At 52.4% G+C, this 21,360-nt stretch overlaps 1 pseudogene; it reads right to left on the minus strand.

Moving 5' to 3' along the window:
* Positions 1-245: 245 nt before the first annotated feature.
* LOC138774733 (phosphatidylinositol 3,4,5-trisphosphate 5-phosphatase 2-like) overlaps positions 246-21,360 on the minus strand; it is a 50,627-nt pseudogene continuing 29,512 nt past the window's right edge.

The following is a 21,360-nucleotide window of genomic DNA, read 5'->3' on the forward strand; positions in this document are numbered from 1 at the left end:
TCAGCGACAACCAGAGAGTCCAGGACGGGCGCGGCGGCCATTTTGGTCTAACATTGAAATGTGAAAACGTATTAAATATATAGAAAAAGTACAAATAAAAACACAAAGGGTGATCGCCGCGGCAACGAGAAGCTCGACGGGGAACGTTAGTAACTAGGATAAAACAACATCAATCTATAGAAATGTCTAGAAGGACGGGGGAGGGCGGCGCCGGTGTCCAGCAACACCAGCTGGCAGGAATATACCTGCGTAAGGCTTCAGTGATGAGGGGTAAGGTGCAGCAGACGGCAGCCAGGGGGCGCTCATACTTCCTGAGCTGCAGCTTGTCCAGGATGAGCTTCTTGTGGCGGGTCCAGCACCCCCGCCTCCTCCAGATCCTCCTCCACAAGTCACTGCAGACACAAGGGGACAGCGCTAGATGTCAGCCATGATTTATACTGCAGCTCGCCCTGCTCAGACTGACTCCTGGGGAGAAGCAGCAGCCCAGCACCATGGCAGATTCTCAGGAGACCGCTGCACATGGGGGGTAATATCTGTACAATACTATGTAATAACACCATATACCCGCTGCCCCCTACTGGTGAGCACTAGTAATAACACCCATATGTCCCGCTGCCCCTACTGGTGAGCAATATGTAATAACATATATATCCTGCTGCCTCCTACTCTGTAACACTATGTATAACATATATTCCTGCTGCCCCCACACACTGGTGACAGCCACACATGTAAACTAAAATCAATATATTACCGCTGCCCCTACTGGTGAGCACTATGTAATAACTTATATATATATCCCGCTGCCCCATACTGGTGAGCACTATGTAATAAGACCATTATATCCTGCTGCCTCTACTGGTGAGCACTACGTATAAAGATTATCCGCTGCCCCCTACTGGTGAGCACTATGTAATAAACCATTATATCCGCTGCCCCATACTGGTGAGCACTATGTAATAACATATATATCCGCTTCCCCCTACTGGTGAGCACTATGTAATAACATATATATCCCGCTGCCCCCTACTGGTGAGCACTATGTAATAACATATATCCCGCTGCCCCCTACTGGTGAGCACTATGTAATAACACCATTATATCCTGCTGCCCCCTACTGGTGAGCACTATGTAATAACACCATTATATCCTGCTGCCCCCTACTGGTGAGCACTATGTAATAACACCATTATATCCTGCTGCCCCCTACTGGTGAGCACTATGTAATAACATATATATCCCGCTGCCCCCTACTGGTGAGCACTATGTAATAACATATATATCCTGCCGCCTCCTACTGGTGAGCACTATGTAATAACATATATATCCCGCTGCCCCCTACTGGTGAGCACTATGTAATAACATATACATCCCGCTGCCCCCTACTGGTGAGCACTATGTAATAACATATATATCCTGCTGCCTCCTACTGGTGAGCACTATGTAATAACATATATATATCCTGCTGCCTCTTACTGGTGAGCACTATGTAATAACATATATATCCTGCTGCCCCCTACTGGTGAGCACTATGTAATAACACCATATGTCCCGCTGCCCCCTACTGGTGAGCACTATGTAATAACACCATATGTCCCGCTGCCCCCTACTGGTGAGCACTATGTAATAACATATATATCCTGCTGCCCCCTACTGGTGAGCACTATGTAATAACATATATATTCCGCTGCCCCCTACTGGTGAGCACTATGTAATAACATATATATATATCCCGCTGCCCCATACTGGTGAGCACTATGTAATAAGACCATTATATCCTGCTGCCTCCTACTGGTGAGCACTATGTAATAACATATATCCCGCTGCCCCCTACTGGTGAGCACTATGTAATAACACCATTATATCCCGCTGCCCCCTACTGGTGAGCACTATGTAATAACATATATATCCCGCTGCCCCCTACTGGTGAGCACTATGTAATAACATATATCCCGCTGCCCCCTACTGGTGAGCACTATGTAATAACACCATTATATCCTGCTGCCCCCTACTGGTGAGCACTATGTAATAACATATATATCCCGCTGCCCCCTACTGGTGAGCACTATGTAATAACATATATATCCCGCTGCCCCCTACTGGTGAGCACTATGTAATAACATATACATCCCGCTGCCCCCTACTGGTGAGCACTATGTAATAACATATATATCCTGCTGCCTCCTACTGGTGAGCACTATGTAATAACATATATATATCCTGCTGCCTCCTACTGGTGAGCACTATGTAATAACATATATATCCTGCTGCCCCCTACTGGTGAGCACTATGTAATAACACCATATGTCCCGCTGCCCCCTACTGGTGAGCACTATGTAATAACATATATATCCTGCTGCCCCCTACTGGTGAGCACTATGTAATAACATATATATCCTGCTGCCCCCTACTGGTGAGCACTATGTAATAACATATATCCCGCTGCCCCCTACTGGTGAGCACTATGTAATAACATATACATCCCGCTGCCCCCTACTGGTGAGCACTATGTAATAACATATATATCCCGCTGCCCCCTACTGGTGAGCACTATGTAATAACATATATATCCCGCTGCCCCCTACTGGTGAGCACTATGTAATAACATATATATCCTGCTGCCTCCTACTGGTGAGCACTATGTAATAACATATATATATCCTGCTGCCTCCTACTGGTGAGCACTATGTAATAACATATATATCCTGCTGCCCCCTACTGGTGAGCACTATGTAATAACACCATATGTCCCGCTGCCCCCTACTGGTGAGTACTATGTAATAACATATATATCCTGCTGCCCCCTACTGGTGAGCACTATGTAATAACATATATATCCTGCTGCCCCCTACTGGTGAGCACTATGTAATAACATATATATCCTGCCGCCTCCTACTGGTGAGCACTATGTAATAACATATATATCCCGCTGCCCCCTACTGGTGAGCACTATGTAATAACATATATCCCGCTGCCCCCTACTGGTGAGCACTATGTAATAACATATATCCCGCTGCCCCCTACTGGTGAGCACTATGTAATAACATATATATATATCCCGCTGCCCCATACTGGTGAGCACTATGTAATAATATATATCCTGCTGCCTCCTACTGGTGAGCACTATGTAATAACATATATATCCTGCTGCCCCTTACTGGTGAGCACTATGTAATAACACCATATGTCCCGCTGCCCCCTACTGGTGAGCACTATGTAATAACATATATATCCTGCTGCCCCTACTGGTGAGCACTATGCAATAACATATATATATCTGCTGCCCCCTACTGGTGAGCACCAGTAGGAGGCAGCGGGATATATGTTATTACATAGTGCTCACCAGTAGGGGGCAGCAGGATATATATGTTATTACATAGTGCTCACCAGTAGGGGGCAGCGGGACATATGGTGTTATTACATAGTGCTCACCAGTAGGGGGCAGCGGGATATATATGTTATTACATAGTGCTCACCAGTAGGGGGCAGCGGGATATATATGTTATTACATAGTGCTCACCAGTAGGGGGCAGCGGGATATATATGTTATTACATAGTGCTCACCAGTAGGGGGCAGCAGGATATATATGTTATTACATAGTGCTCACCAGTAGGGGGCAGCAGGATTATATATGTTATTACATAGTGCTCACCAGTAGGGGGCAGCAGAATATATGTTATTACATAGTGCTGGGTGTATAGCTGGGACTGCTGGGTGTATAGCTGGGACTGCTGGGTGTATAAATAGGACTGCTGGGTGTATAGATGGGACTGCTGGGTGTATAGATGGGACTGCTGGGTGTATAGATGGGACTGCTGGGTGTATAGACGGGACTGCTGGGTGTATAAATAGGACTGCTGGGTGTATAGATGGGACTGCTGGGTGTATAGATGGGACTGCTGGGTGTATACAGGACTGCTGGGTGTATAGACAGGACTGCTGGGTGTATAGACAGGACTGCTGGGTGTATAGCTGGGACTGCTGGGAGTATAAAGGACTGCTGGGTGTATAGACAGGACTGCTGGGTGTATAGACAGGACTGCTGGGTGTATAGACAGGACTGCTGGGTGTATAGCTGGGACTGCTGGGAGTATACAGGACTGCTGGGTGTATAGACAGGACTGCTGGGTGTATAGCTGGGACTGCTGGGTGTATAGCTGGTACTGCTGGGTGTATACAGGACTGCTGGGTGTATAGCTGGGACTGCTGGGTGTATAGCTGGGACTGCTGGGTGTATAGCTGGGACTGCTGGGTGTATACAGGACTGCTGGGAATATAGATGGGACTGCTGGGTATATAGATGGGATTGCTGGGTGTATACAGGACTGCTGGGTGTATACAGGGCTGCAGGGTGTATACAGGACTGCTGGGTGTATAGATGGGACTGCTGTGTGTATACAGGGCTGCTGGGTGTATACAGGGCTGCTGGGTGTATACAGGACTGCTAGGTGTATACAGGGCTGCTGGGTGTATACAGGGCTGCTGGGTGTATACAGGACTGCTGGGTGTATAGATGGGACTGCTGTGTGTATACAGGACTGCTGGGTGTATAGATGGGACTGCTGGGTGTATAGATGGGACTGCTGGGTGTATAGATGGGACTGCTGGGTGTATAGCTGGGACTGCTGGGTGTATAGATGGGACTGCTGGGTGTATAGATGGGACTGCTGGGTGTATAGATGGGACTGCTGGGTGTATAGATGGGACTGCTGGGTGTATAGATGGGACTGCTGGGTGTATAGATGGGACTGCTGGGTGTGTACAGGACTGCTGGGTGGATACAGGGCTGCTGGGTGTATACAGGACTGCTGGGTGTATAGATGGGACTGCTGGGTGTATACAGGGTTGCTGGGTGTATACAGGACTGCTGGGTGTATACAGGTACAGGGGGGACCAGTAGACCATTACCCCTCCTCCCCCACATACTAGCATGCAGGCAGCCTTCTCCGCCCATCCAGAGACGACCTGTTTTACACCCCTGGAGCAGCTGCCTGACACTGAGCGGCAGCCACTATATCCGCTGCGGCACTGATGCCATCTGTTGTCCAGGCCTGATGGGAGTTGTAGTAACAGCTGGAGGGCAGTACAGGGGGTCCGGTATACGGAGCGGCCGTACCTGAGGAATTCCAGGTCGTCCCAGCCGTTGTGGATCAGCCCCTCCTCGTATCTCTCCAGCCCGATGGCCCGGAGCCACTCGCCCACGCTGGAGCCCTGCAGAGAGTTGCGGCCTCCCTGGTACGCAGCCTGTAAGGGAGGAGAGGATACGGCTGGATGACTACACAAGTATATTATAATATATATATGATACGGGGGTCCGCAGGGTGGGCTCCTACCTCCTCGGCCAGGTCCTCCTGGATGCTCTCCCGGATGCAGTGCGGTGGGAAGACGAGGGGGCGGCCGAAAGTCCAGGCCGCGGGGGGGCAGCTCCATTTTGCTTTTGTGGGCGGAGCGGCTCTGGGACTTCCGCCTTATTGCCGGAATAGTCCACCTCGCTGAGGGTGCGCGCCATCTGCAGCACGGAGCAGGAGCGGTCGTCCTGGTGTGCGGGGCTGCCGTGCGGCTCTGCCATGTACTGGGGGGAGGGGATGGGAGGCCGGGACTGGGTTTTGGGGTGATACTTGGTTTCGGGGGGCTCGCTGAAGGTCACGCCCACCCGCACTTTGCGCTGATCGCCTCCTCGCAGGGTCTGGAGTGCAGCTCACTGGATGTCATGTAGAAAGGATTGTCCAGCATCTCAAACTCAGCCGACTTGGGGAGAGGCGGGGGAGGGAAGTCGGGGGGAGGCAGATTGAGGGTGCCCCCATCTTCATCAGAGGAGGCCTCCTCGCTGCGCCCCCCGCTGCCCTGCTGGAACTGACGACGCTGAGACGGCACCGTGATCTGCACCTTGTTCTTAGGAGCCGCTGAGGAGGAGGTCACCTGCCCCTCCGGGGGTATCAGCTGGTGGGGGACGCCCTCCAGGACATAGTAGGCCGGGTTATTGAAGCTGTTCTTAGAGCCCAGGCCGTCCCCCTCCATCTGCGCCTCCATCTTACACCTGCAGGGGGCGAAACACAAAGATCAAGCTCTGCGGCACACCATGTCTCATCCTCCAGAGCTGCACTCACTATTCTGCTGTTACATCATGTCTCATCCTCCAGAGCTGCACTCACTATTCTGCTGTTACACCATGTCTGATCCCCAGAGCTGCACTCACTATTCTGCTGTTACATCATTTCTCATCCTCCAGAGCTGCACTCACTATTCTGCTGTTACATCATGTCTCATCCTCCAGAGCTGCACTCACTATTCTGCTGTTACATCGTGTCTCATCCTCCAGAGCTGCACTCACTATTCTGCTGTTACATCATGTATCATCCTCCAGAGCTGCACTCACTATTCTGCTGTTACATCATGTCTTATCCTCCAGAGCTGCACTCACTATTCTGCTGTTACATCATGTATCATCCTCCAGAGCTGCACTCACTATTCTGCTGTTACACCCTATCACCTGATCAATGGGCTGCAGACAGTGCCCCCCTCGGCCCCACCCTCACCGTGCCAGTGCCGGGTCCTCCTTGACGGTGCCGGGCAGGGCAGCAGGTGGGCGGCCGGTGACGTGAACCTGAACTTTCTCTGGTTCCTCAAACAACTTCCCGAGCGTGGGTGCTGGAGCCTCGGCGGGCGGCTTCTTGCTGATTGGTCTGTGAACAGAGGGAGACGAGAATGGATCGATGACATCATAAACCAACGGGGGTGGGAGTGGTTGCACATGGGGGGAGGGGTGTAGAGTGGAGAAGGGGGTACAGATCAGGCTAGGGGGCACAGCTGGAAGAAGGTGGGCACAGCAGGGAAGGGGGAGGGGTGTAGAGCGGGGGAGGGGTTTAGAGCAGGGAGAAGGGCACAGATCGGGCAAGGGGGCACAGCAGAGAAGGGGTGCAGGGGGAGGTGCTACAGGGCAGGGGGAGGGGGCACAGAGCAGAGGGAAGAGGTTGTGTAGAGCAGGGGGAGGGGGCAGAGAGCGGGGGGGCACAGAGCAGGGGGAAAAGAGCAGGGGGACCCCGAGCAGGGAGGGGCAGAGAGCAGGGGGAGGGGGCAGAGAGCAGGGGGAGGGGGCAGAGAGCAGGGGGAGGGGGCAGAGAGCAGGGGGGGGCAGAGAGCAGGGGGAGGGGGCAGAGAGCAGGGGGGGGCACAGAGCAGTGGGGGGGGGGGCAAAGAGCAGGGAGGGGGGCAAAGAGCAGGGAGGGGCAGGGGCAGAGAGTAGGGGGGGCAGAGAGCAGGGAGGGGCAGGGGGCAGAGAGTAGGGGGGGCAAAGAGCAGGGAGGGGGGGCAAAGAGCAGGGAGGAGGGGCAAAGAGCGGGGGGGGGGGGCAAAGAGCAGGGAGGGGGGGGCAAAGAGCAGGGAGGGGGGGCAAAGAGCGGGGAGGGGGGCAAAGAGCAGGGAGGTGGGGGCAAAGAGCAGGGGAGGGGGGGGCAAAGAGCAGGGAGGGGGGGCAAAGAGCGGGGGGGGGGTGGCAAAGAGCAGGGAGGGGGGCACAGAGCAGGGAGGGGGGCACAGAGCAGGGGGAGGGGGCAGAGAGCAGGGGAGGGGGCAGAAGAGAGCAGGGAGGGGGGGGGGGAGCACAGAGCAGGGGGGAGGGGGCAGAGAGCAGGGGGGAGGGGCCTTACTTGGTTGTACTCGTGGTTGGGCCGGGACATGGAGGGCGGTTTCCCTTTCACGGCTCCGGTTTCATCCTTGTCGATACTGATCCATTCTAGAGACAGAGCAGGGGGTGGTAAGGTCATGTGGACTGCCGGGTCCTACGCGCGCCCCCCCCCCCCCCCCCCCCGCACCGTTCCTTCTCTTACCGTACAGGCGCTCTCGGGTCCCCATGCGCTCGGCGGGCACCCGCACCTTCATGGACCCCCGGATGTTTTCCGGTCTCCTCCCCCCGGTGGGGACAGATAGGTCAGGAACTGCTGCGACGTGCTGCCGATCATGGACTTCAGTGCGATCACGCATTCACCTACCGGTGGAATGACAGGGTCATGTGATCACCTCCCAGCTCCGTACAGGTGTCACCTGATGTATGGCGCCCCCTGGGGATCCTCACCGTACGACTCATAGCCGTCCATGGACTTCACCGTCAGTAGTAAGTGCTGGTCCTGCAGGTACTCGATCTCAGACAGGATGGGGCGGAGCTGCAAGAGCCAAAGAATGACATCACAGCTAAAACTCCGCCCACCAAGAGCGCCACCTGGTGACAGCTGCTGGACTACAGGGCAGGGGCAATCTTCTGCAGGATGTATCACTATGTGCATGTCAGGAGGGAGACTGAACAGAGTGATGCTCTGCAGATCTTTAGAGGCCAGGGATGTAATTATCTGCAGGATGTATCCACTATGTATCTGTCAAGAGGAATAGAGGACAGAGCAATGCTCTGCAGATCACTAGAGAGGTCAGAGGTGTATACTCTGCAGCACACATCACAGGGCATGATGCTCTGCAGACTCACTCACCGTGGGCAGCTGCCGGGACGACCACTGGACCTTCAGGAAGTTGATGTTGTCGATGCTCTGACTGTCGTTCTCGCTGCTCTTTCTTGTACTCTGTGGGGGGGGCGGGACATTTTATTAAAGGGACAGTCCCCATTACTGTGGCTCCAGCGGAGGGAGGGGGCACATCTTCTTAAAGGGACAGTCCCTCTTACTGGTAATGCGGGCCCCAGCCTCCTCCCCATGACCACTCACCTTCCAGACACCCAGAATAGAACTCTATAAAGAACTTGTTTCTGCTGGCCGTCTTCACAATGGCTTCTATACACTCAAACTCTATGTACGCCTGCTCCGACGTCTTCAGGAGCCCTGCAGAGGGGACGGAGCGTCAGCTCAGGGGGGACCCCAGGAAGATGGAGGACAACGGCCACACTACAGACGTGTGCCGCCTTATAAAGGGTCCCTGATGTTATGACTATCACAATGTAAACAGGAGATGTGATAGAAAGCAGGACGGCTATATACAACCTGGATACAGTATGTATAGCTGGTATATAGCAGGAGACTGGACCTGGATACAGTAAGTATAGCTGGTATATAGCAGGAGACTGGACCTGGATACAGTAAGTATAGCTGGTATATAGCAGGAGACTGGACCTGGATACAGTAAGTATAGCTGTCATATAGCAGGAGACTGGACCTGGATACAGTAAGTATAGCTGTTATATAGCTGCCTTCAGGAGACTGGACCTGGATACAGTAAGTATAGCTGTCATATAGCAGGAGACTGGACCTGGATACAGTAAGCTAGCTGTCATATAGCAGGAGACTGGACCTGGATACAGTAAGTATAGCTGTTATATAGCTGCCTTCAGGAGACTGGACCTGCATACAGTAAGTATAGCTGCCTTCAGGAGACTGGACTTGGATACAGTAAGTATAGCTGTTATATAGCTGCCTTCAGGAGACTGGACCTGGATACAGTTAGTATAGCTGGTATATAGCAGCCTTCAGGAGACTGGACCTGGATACAGTAAGTATAGCTGTTATATAGCTGCCTTCAAGAGACTGGACCTGGATATAGTAAGTATAGCTGTTATATAGCTGCCTTCAGGAGACTGGACCTGAATACAGTAAGTATAGCTGTTACATAGCTGCCTTCAGGAGACTGGGCCTGGATACAGTAAGTATAGCTGTCATATAGCAGGAGACTGGGCCTGGATACAGGAAGTATAGCTGTTATATAGCTGCCTTCAGGAGACTGGACCTGTATACAGTAAGTATAGCTGTTATATAGCAGCCTTCAGGAGACTGGACCTGGATACAGTAAGTATAGCTGTTATATAGCAGCCTTCAGGAGACTGGACCTGGATACAGTAAGTATAGCTGGTATATAGCAGCCTTCAGGAGACTGGACCTGGATACAGGTAAGTACAGCTGTATGTAACGAATGTAACTTGCAGTCCTGCTTTGTATTACATCTCCTGCCGATTTACATTTTTGAAAGTTATAACATCAGGGACACTTTAAGGAATAACTTTAATGGTAATCACCGACCTTTCTTAGAGACAAACTGTGATGTCACCCCGACCTCGAATGATGCGAATACAGGAGAGTGATCACTGGTCATGATGTCATCAGTGCAGCCTGTAGAAAAGCAAGAGACCCCAGATTACAGGTCAGCTACACTCCTGCCCCCACCAGGAGATCAGCTACACTCCTGCCTCTGCCTGGAGATCATCTGCACTCCTGCCCCCACCAGGAGATCAGCTACACTCCTGCCTCTGCCTGGAGATCAGCTACACTCCTGCCCCCACCAGGAGATCAGCTACACTCCTGCCTCTGCCTGGAGATCAGCTACACTCCTGGCCTCACCCGCAGATCAACTACACTACTGCCCCCCCTGCCTGGAGATCAGCGCTTACCATATGAGTTACATATCATGTGGGTCTCCGGGTAGGATTTCCACAGGATCCGGTCACACCAGGAGGGAACATTAGTCCGGACCTGAAATACAGCAGAATGACAACGATCAGCCGCGGGTACCGAAACATCTTGGGGAGGCGCTGCCCACCGCACACACAGGGGATGGAAAACATCAGCATGGAGGACGGTGACAGCACACCACACCATACATACAGCAGGGGGGCCGGGACTACTCACCCCAGTGGGCTTGTTGCTTGTGCCAAACGTAGGTGTCCCGGGAGCCGCGCTCATAGCGATAGGTGGGGGGGAACGTGATCTCTTCCTCATCTGTGACAGAGGGACGGAATACAGAGACAGTCAGCATGGAGGGATCTATGGGTTATGGTAGAATAGAGGGGATGATGCCTCCATAGGATAGAGGGGATGATGTCACCGGGAGGATGGAGGGATCATAGGATAGAGGGGATGATGTCACCGGGAGGATGGAGGGATCATAGGATAGAGGGGATGATGTCACCGGGAGGATGGAGGGATCATAGGATAGAGGGGATGATGTCACCAGGAGGATGGAGAGATCATAGGATAGAGGGGATGATGTCACCGGGAGGAGGGGTTATGATAGGGATAGAGGGGATGATGTCACCAGGAGGATGGTGGGATCATAGGATAGAGGGGATGATGTCACCGGGAGGATGGAGAGATCATAGGATAGAGGGGATGATGTCACCGGGAGGATGGAGGGATCATAGGATAGAGGGGATGATGTCACTGGGAGGATGGAGGGATCATAGGATAGAGGGGATGATGTAATCGGAAGGAGTTATGGTAGGATAGAGGGGATGATGTCACAGGGAGGATGGAGGGATTATGGGATAAAGGGGATGATGTCACAGGGGGAGGGGTTATGGTAGAATAGAGGGGATGATGTCACAGGGGAGGAGGGGATATGGTAGAATAGAGGGGATGATGTCACAGGGGAGGAGGGGTTATGGTAGGATAGAGGGATGATGTCACCGGGAGGAGGGGTTATGGTAGGATAGAGGGGATAATGTTATGGTAGGATAGAGGGGATGATGTCACAAGGGAGGAGGGGTTATGGTAGGATAGAGTGGATGATGTCACAGGGGGAGGGGTTATGTAGGATAGAGGGGATGATGTCACCGGGAGGAGGGGTTATGGTAGGATAGAGGGGATGATGTCACCGGGAGGAGGGGTTATGGTAGGATAGACGGGATGATGTCACCGTGAGGAGAGGTTATGGTAGGATAGAGGGGATGATGTCACAGGGGAGGAGGGGTTATGGTAGGATAGGGAGGATGATGTCACAGGGGAGGAGGGGGTTATATTAGGATAGGGAGGATGATGTCAGATGGGAGGAGGGGTTATGGTAGGATAGAGGGGATGATGTCACAGAGGAGGAGGGGTTATGGTAGGATAGAGGGGTTGATGTCACAGGGGAGGAGGGGTTATGGTAGGATAGAGGGGATGATGTCACAGAGGAGGAGGGGTTATGGTAGGATAGAGGAGATGATGTCATCGGGGGGAGGAGGTATGGTAGGACAGAGGGGATGATGTCACATGAGGAGGGTTATAGTCAAGGATCCAGGTCTTACTGAATCGTAAGAAGATCTTGTTCTTCTCCTTCTCCAGGTTGAGTTGATCGACTTTCAGCAGAGGCTCAAAACTCCTTCCGGCTGATGAAGTTCAGGATCTCCTGTAATAGTGCGATATAGAGGAGCTGAGTGTGCGACATAAAGGAATACTGTACTGGGTAACTCCATAGAGCCCGGCCTCACCTGCACAGCCACACAGCGGCCTCACCCAAACAGCCACACAGCGGCCTCACCTGCACAGCCACACAGAGGCCTCACATGTACAGCCACACAGCGGCCTCACCTGCACAGCCACACAGCGGCCTCACATGTACAGCCACACAGCGGCCTCACCCGCACAGCCACACAGCGGCCTCACCTGCACAGCCACACAGCGGCCTCACCTGTACAGCCACACAGCGGCCTCACCTGCACAGCCACACAGCGGCCTCACCTGCACAGCCACACAGCGGCCTTACCTGCACAGCCACACAGCAACCTCACCTGTACAGCCACACAGCGGCCTCACCTGCACAGCCACACAGCGGCCCTCACCTGCACAGCCACACAGCGGCCTCACCTGCACAGCCACACAGCGGCCTCACCTGCACAGCCACACAGCGGCCTCACCTGCACAGCCACACAGCGGCCTCATCTGCACAGCCACACAGCGGCCTCACCTGCACAGCCACACAGCGGCCTCCCCCGCACAGCGGCCTCATCCGCACAGGGGCCTCACCTGCACAGCCACACAGCGGCCTCACCTGCACAGCCACACAGCGGCCTCACCTGCACATCCATGTCCAGTCGGTAGTTCAGGTCCCCAAACCAGAAGAGGTGAGTGAAGCGCAGGGAGATGTCAAATGAGTTCAGCTGTTTATCCCCCAGAGACAGGAGCCGCAGGATGTCCAGGTAATTTTGATTCCTCCTGATCGTGGGACAACAGAGGAAGATGTCATACAAGACTACAGCGCCACCTCCTACCCGCAGGACAGCACCACCTCCTCCCACAGCACTGCACCCCGCCGCACCACCCCCGCGCTGTCACCTCCCCGCAGAACAGCACCAACACCTCCCCCCGCAGGACAGCACTACCACCTCCCCGCAGAACAGCAGCACCACCACCTCCCCGCAGGACAGCAGCACCACCACCTCCCCGCAGGACAGCAGCACCACCACCTCCCTGCAGGACAGCAGCACCTCCCCGCAGAACAGCAGCACCACCACCTCCCCGCAGGACAGCACCACCACCACCTCCCTGCAGGACAGCAGCACCTCCCCGCAGAACAGCAGCACCACCACCTCCCTGCAGGACAGCACCACCACCTCCCCGCAGGACAGCACCACCACCTCCCCGCAGGACAGCACCACCACCTCCCCGCAGGACAGCACCACCACCTCCCCGCAGGACAGCACCACCACCTCCCCGCAGGACAGCAGCACCACCACCTCCTCGCAGGACAGCACCACCACCTCCCCGCAGGACAGCACCACCACCTCCCCGCAGGACAGCAACACCACCTCCCCGCAGGACAGCAGCACCACCACCTCCCCGCAGAACAGCAGCCCCACCACCTCCCCGCAAGACAGCAGCAACACCTCCCCGCAGGACAGCCCCCCACTACCACCTCCCTGCAGGACAGCACCACCACCACCTCCCCGCAGAACAGCCCCCCACCACCACCTCCCCGCAGGACAGCACCACCACCACCTCCCCGCAGGACAGCACCACCACCACCTCCCCGCAGAACAGCCCCCCACCACCACCTCCCCGCAGGACAGCAGCGCCACCACCTCCCCGCAGGACAGCAGCACCACCTCCCCGCAGGACAGCACCACCACCTCCCCGCAGAACAGCACCACCACCTCCCCGCAGAACAGCACCACCACCTCCCCCCGCAGAACAGCCCCCCACCACCACCTCCCCGCAGGACAGCAGCACCACCACCTCCCGCAGGACAGCACCACCACCACCTCCCCGCAGGACCGCAGCACCACCACCTCCCCCCAGGACAGCAGCACCACCACCTCCCCGCAGGACAGCAGCACCACCACCTCCCCGCAGGACAGCAGCACCACCACCTCCCCGCAGGACAGCACCCCCACCACCTCCCCGCAGGACAGCACCACCACCTCCCCCCGCAGAACAGCCCCCCACCACCACCTCCCCGCAGGACAGCAGCACCACCACCTCCCCGCAGGACAGCAACACCATCTCCCCGCAGGACAGCAACACCATCTCCCCGCAGGACAGCAACACCACCACCTCCCCGCAGGACAGCCCCCCACCACCTCCCTGCAGAACAGCCCCCCACCACCTCCCCCCGCAGGGACAGCCCCACCACCTCCCCCCGCAGGACAGCACCACCACCTGCCCCCGCAGGACAGCACCACCACCTCCCCCCGCAGGACAGCACCACCACCTCCCCCCGCAGGACAGCACCCAACACCACCACCATCTCCCCGCAGGACAGCACCACCATCTCCCCGCAGGACAGCACCACCACCTCCCCGCAGGACAGCACCACCACCTCCCCCCGCAGGACAGCACCACCACCTCCCCCCGCAAGAACAGCCCCCACCACCACCTCCCCGCAGGACAGCACCACCACCTCCCCCCGCAGGACAGCACCAACACCACCACCATCTCCCCGCAGGACAGCACCACCATCTCCCCGCAGGACAGCACCACCACCTCCCCCCGCAGGACAGCACCACCACCTCCCCCCGCAGGACAGCACCACCACCTCCCCCCGCAGGACAGCACCAACACCACCACCATCTCCCCGCAGGACAGCACCACCATCTCCCCGCAGGACAGCACCACCACCTGCCCCCGCAGGACAGCACCACCACCTCCCCCCGCAGGACAGCACCACCACCTCCCCCCGCAGGACAGCACCAACACCACCACCATCTCCCCGCAGGACAGCACCACCATCTCCCCGCAGGACAGCACCACCATCACCCCGCAGGACAGCACCAACACCACCACCATCTCCCCGCAGGACAGCACCCACCATCTCCCCGCAGGACAGCACCACCACCTCCCCCCGCAGGACAGCACCAACACCACCACCATCTCCCCGCAGGACAGCACCACCATCTCCCCGCAGGACAGCACCACCATCACCCCGCAGGACAGCACCACCACCTCCCCCAGCAGGACAGCATCAGCTGGAACCTACCTTGCAGTTTCTCATTTCCTGAGGTCAGGTGACAATTCACAAAGCCGAATGAAGTCCCGTTAAACATGAAGGACACCCCCACCGCTCCTTTATTTCCTGTGTGAAGAGCAGACACCATTACATTAGCCATCTTGTCTCCCATAAGCCCCTGCTTCCCCCTGACAGCCATCACACAGAGTGCAGGCCATGAAGCCCCAGTCTTCCTCACCCAGGGTGTTGGCGATCCCGGTCTTGACACTGGACGTGCTGACGTGCGATATCCTGTTCTCGTGCTCCACACGGACCAGGACGACTATCTTAATATTCCACAAGGACTGCATGGCGACCTGCCGGAGACACTACAGCTCAGCCTCACCGTGTGCCAGACACAATGTCACCGTGGGCCGTCCCCCCACACCTACCGGCCGGTAGTCCAGCTCTGTGCACTCCTTCAGCATGACCCTCAGGAAATCCACCCACTCCTTATCCCCCACAGAATTCTCCTGCGTTCCGAAACGTAGATATCGTGAGGTATGGTGACCGCCATCTCTCGTCCAGCGTCTTCCCTAACCCCTTGGAGCCCATCCAGGAGGTGATGTTCTTCTGGGGTGGAACACTTCCTGCGGAAGAGGAGGCACACAGGTGAACTGGTGATTGGTTTACAGCAGGCAGTAAGGCGAGATCCGCTTTACCACAGCTCTGCTGACATCTAGTGGCCACTGGCAGAACTGACACATTTTATATATATAGTTTGTTCTCACCCATGTTCCAGGTGCCAATGAAGATGGAGATCATGTCGGGCTCGTCTTGGTTCGAGTGCTTGTTCTTCATCAGCTGAAGTAACTGGCAGAAGGCTTCTCGCTTCTGGAGAGAGGAGAGGACACAGGGCCATCCATTATAGTATACTGTGAGCTAAGCTTCCTCACACACAGGATGGACAAGCCCTTTAAAGGGAAGGTGCCACCTACATTTTCTTTCACCCATTAGCGTCAGATACTAAAACTTGTTCTTTTATTCTAATTTGTTTCTATTTTCTGACTTGCCTGGGCGGCTCTTAACAGCATTTAGTGACATGCTTTGCAGCAAGACTCGTGGACATAGACGGCAATAGACAGACTCTGTCCCCTTGAGATGATTGTGAGACATTAGTGAGCACGCTCTGTGACCCGTAAAGAGGTCATTCCACAGGGAGCTGCTATTGTTAAGGAACATATATTTGTTAACAACGGCGTAGAAACAAATACCCTCCAAATAAAAGAAATGCGTTTTTTTTTCAATTTCACCACACATTAAATTTTTTTCTGGTTTCACAGTGTACTTTGTGCAAAAATTCAGCCTGTCATTGCAAAGTACAATTAGTGGCGCAAAAAATAAGGGCTCATGTGGGTTTCCAGGTGAAAAAATACAAGTGCTATGGCCTTTTTAAACACAAGGAGGAAAAAGCAAAAGCGCAAAAACTAAAATTGGCACTGACCTTAAGGGGTTAAAGGTCCATGCAACCCCTTTAAGCTTAGCCATGTGATCTTACCCGGGCGCTGACGAAGATGAAGTCTTTCCGCTGCGTTTTATCCTTCTCCTTCTCAAACACGATTCCCAGCTTGGACGGCATCCGCTGGGACTTGATCAGCTGTCGGACTGGAGGGGCAGAGGGAGGGATGGGATGAGTGTACAGACACCTTACCATTCACTGTCTGACTGCTGCCTATGTATACACTACATCTACCACAATGCAATGCAGGGGAGGCTCTATGAGAACCCTGAAGCAGCAGGGCAGACGGCACTCACTCTTGTCGTGGGGGAAGGTGTTCCAGTCCTCCTGCGCCTCCTTCACCTTCTTCATCACCACCAGTTTCCCCCCATCCACATCCACAGTCAGCGTGTACTTCTGGGATTTCACAATCTTGGTGAGGTCCAGCATGTCCAGCTTCACCTGCGGGGGGTAAGAGCGACGTCAGGTCAGGAGACTGACACCTCCGGACGTACAGGAGGACGTACATAGGGCCTATGGGGGATATCAGAGGACGGCCGACTGCTCAGCTGTCTCCTCCCCCCAGTGAGCCATGTGGTCCTGATAGTGAATGTAATACTATATCAGTACCGGAGCGATCAGGAGATGAGGGTGTATATAAGTGACTGTAATACTATATCAGTGTATATAAGTGACTGTAATACTATATCAGTACCGGAGCGATCAGAAGATGAGGGTGTATATAGGTGACTGTAATACTATATCAGTACCGGAGCGATCAGAAGATGAGGGTGTATATAAGTGACTGTATTACTATATCAGTGTATATAAGTGACTGTAATACTATATCAGTACCGGAGCGATCAGGAGATGAGGGTGTATATAAGTGACTGTATTACTATATCAGTGTATATAAGTGACTGTAATACTATATCAGTACCGGAGCGATCAGGAGATGAGGGTGTATATAAGTGACAGTATTACTATATCAGTGTATATAAGTGACTGTAATACTATATCAGTACCAGAGCGATCAGAAGATGAGGGTGTATATAAGTGACTGTAATACTATATCAGTACCAGAGCGATCAGGAGATGAGGGTGTATATAAGTGACTGTATTACTATATCAGTGTATATAAGTGACTGTAATACTATATCAGTACAGGAGCGATCAGAAGATGAGGGTGTATATAAGTGACTGTAATACTATATCAGTGTATATAAGTGACTGTATTACTATATCAGTGTATATAAGTGACTGTAATACTATATCAGTACCGGAGCGATTCGGGGATGAGGGTGTATATAAGTGACTGTAATACTATATCAGTACCGGAGCGATTCGGGGATGAGGGTGTATATAAGTGACTGTAATACTATATCAGTACCAGAGCGATCAGAAGATGAGGGTGTATATAAGTGACTGTAATACTATATCAGTACCGGAGCGATCACAACATGAGGGTGTATATAGGTGACTGTAATACTATATCAGTACCGGAGCGATAAGGAGATGAGGGTGTATATAAGTGACTGTATTACTATATCAGTGTATATAAGTGACTGTAATACTATATCAGTACCGGAGCGATAAGGAGATGAGGGTGTATATAAGTGACTGTAATACTATATCAGTACCGGAGCGGTCAGGAGATGAGGGTGTATATAAGTGACTGTATTACTATATCAGTGTATATAAGTGACTGTAATACTATATCAGTACCAGAGCGATCACAACATGAGGGTGTATATAGGTGACTGTAATACTATATCAGTACCGGAGCGATCAGGAGATGAGGGTGTATATAAGTGACTGTAATACTATATCAGTGTATAAAAGTGACTGTAATATTACCGTATTTTTCGCTTTATAAGACGCACTTTTTTTCCTCCCAAAGTGGGAGGAAAATCTAAGTGCGTCTTATAAAGCGAAGACGGCTCCCAAGCAGTGCAGAGCACCGCATGGAAGCCGTCCCGCCCGCCCCCTGTATTGCCGCTCACTATGCATATGCATAGTGAGCGGCTCTGAGCGATCCCCTCCGCCCGCCCAGCCTGCCCCTCCATCGCCGCTCAGCTGAGCTGATCAGAAGCCCGGGAAAGTGCAATGAGCAGCACTTTCCTGGGCTCCTGATCGGCTGTCAGCTGAGCGAGCGGGCGGAGGTGGTCCCGGAACTCACCTGTCCGGCGGCCCCAGCAGCTCCTGTCTCCGTCGGCCGTGCGCACTTCTGACATCCTCCGGGCACAGGCAGCGGGGTACAGAGACTGCCTGTGTCCTGGATGTGTTCTGCAGCCTCTATCATTCATGATAGAGGTTGCAGGACACTTCCGGCACAGGCAGCGTCTCTGTACCCCGCTGCCTGTGCCCGGAGGATGTCGGAAGTGCGCACGGCCGACGGGAGACAGGAGCTGCTGGGGCCGCCGGACAGGTGAGTTACTGGTTTGTTGTTTTAGGGGGGGAAATGGCTGCTATGGGGGTCACTGGCTACTATGGGGGTCACTGTCTACTATGGGGGTCACTGGCTACTATGGGGGCACTGGCTACTATGGGGGTCACTGGCTACTATGGGGGTCACTGGCTACTATGGGGGCACTGGCTACTATGGGGGGATTGGCTACTATGGCGGGATTGGCTACTATGAGGGGCACTGGCTACTATGAGGGGCACTGGCTACTATGGGGGGATTGGCTACTATGAGGGGATTGGCTACTATGAGGGGCCCTGGCTACTATGGGGGGATTGGCTACTATGTGGGGCACTTTATGGGGGATTGGCTACTATGTGGGCACTATATGCTATCTCCAAACTGTGACAATGAGCAAAATATTTTTTTTTCTATTTTTCTCCCCTAAAATCAGGGGTGCGTCTTATCAAAAGGTGCGTCCTATAAAGCGAAAAATACGGTATATCAGTACCGGAGCGATCAGGAGATGAGGGTGTATATAAGTGACTGTAATACTATATCAGTGTATATAAGTGACTGTAATACTATATCAGTGTATATAAGTGACTGTAATACTATATCAGTGTATATAAGTGACTGTAATACTATATCAGTACCGGAGCGATCAGGAGATGAGGGTGTATATAAATGACTGTAATACTATATCAGTACCAGAGCGATCAGAAGATGAGGGTGTATATAAGTGACTGTAATACTATATCAGTACCGGAGCGATCAGGAGATGAGGGTGTATATAAGTGACTGTAATACTATATCAGTACCGGAGCGATCAGGAGATGAGGGTGTATATAAGTGACTGTATTACTATATCAGTGTATAAAAGTGACTGTAATACTATATCAGTACCGGAGCGATCACAACATGAGGGTGTATATAGGTGACTGTAATACTATATCAGTACCGGAGCGATCAGGAGATGAGGGTGTATATAAGTGACTGTAATACTATATCAGTGTATATAAGTGACTGTAATACTATATCAGTACCGGAGCGATCAGGAGATGAGGGTGTATATAAGTGACTGTATTACTATATCAGTGTATAAAAGTGACTGTAATACTATATCAGTACCGGAGCGATCACAACATGAGGGTGTATATAGGTGACTGTAATACTATATCAGTACCGGAGCGATCAGGAGATGAGGGGTGTATATAAGTGACTGTAATACTATATCAGTGTATATAAGTGACTGTAATACTATATCAGTACCGGAACGGTCAGGAGATGAGGGTGTATATAAGTGACTGTAATACTATATCAGTACCAGAGCGATTCGGGGATGAGGGTGTATATAAGTGACTGTATTACTATATCAGTGTATAAAAGTGACTGTAATACTATATCAGTACCAGAGCAGTCAGGAGATGAGGGTGTATATAAGTGACTGTAATACTATATCAGTACCGGAGCGATCAGAAGATGAGGGTGTATATAAGTGACTGTAATACTATATCAGTGTATATAAGTGACTGTAATACTATATCAGTACCAGAGCGATCAGAAGATGAGGGTGTATATAAGTGACTGTAATACTATATCAGTACCGGAGCGATCAGAAGATGAGGGTGTATATAAGTGACTGTAATACTATATCAGTGTATATAAGTGACTGTAATACTATATCAGTGTATATAAGTGACTGTATTACTATATCAGTGTATATAAGTGACTGTAATACTATATCAGTACCGGAGCGATCAGAAGATGAGGGTGTATATAAGTGACTGTAATACTATATCAGTGTATATAAGTGACTGTAATACTATATCAGTACCAGAGCGATCAGAAGATGAGGGTGTATATAAGTGACTGTAATACTATATCAGTACCAGAGCGATCAGAAGATGAGGGTGTATATAAGTGACTGTAATACTATATCAGTGTATATAAGTGACTGTAATACTATATCAGTACCAGAGCGATTCGGGGATGAGGGTGTATATAAGTGACTGTAATACTATATCAGTGTATATAAGTGACTGTAATACTATATCAGTGTATATAAGTGACTGTAATACTATATCAGTACCAGAGCGATTCGGGGATGAGGGTGTATATAAGTGACTGTAATACTATATCAGTGTATATAAGTGACTGTAATACTATATCAGTGTATATAAGTGACTGTAATACTATATCAGTACCGGAGCGGTCAGGAGATGAGGGTGTATATAAGTGACTGTAATACTATATCAGTACCAGAGCGATCAGGAGATGAGGGTGTATATAAGTGACTGTAATACTATATCAGTACCGGAGCGATCAGGAGATGAGGGTGTATACAAGTGA

Source organism: Dendropsophus ebraccatus, unplaced genomic scaffold, assembly GCF_027789765.1.
Source record: "Dendropsophus ebraccatus isolate aDenEbr1 unplaced genomic scaffold, aDenEbr1.pat pat_scaffold_1060_ctg1, whole genome shotgun sequence".
NCBI lineage: Eukaryota > Metazoa > Chordata > Amphibia > Anura > Hylidae > Dendropsophus > Dendropsophus ebraccatus.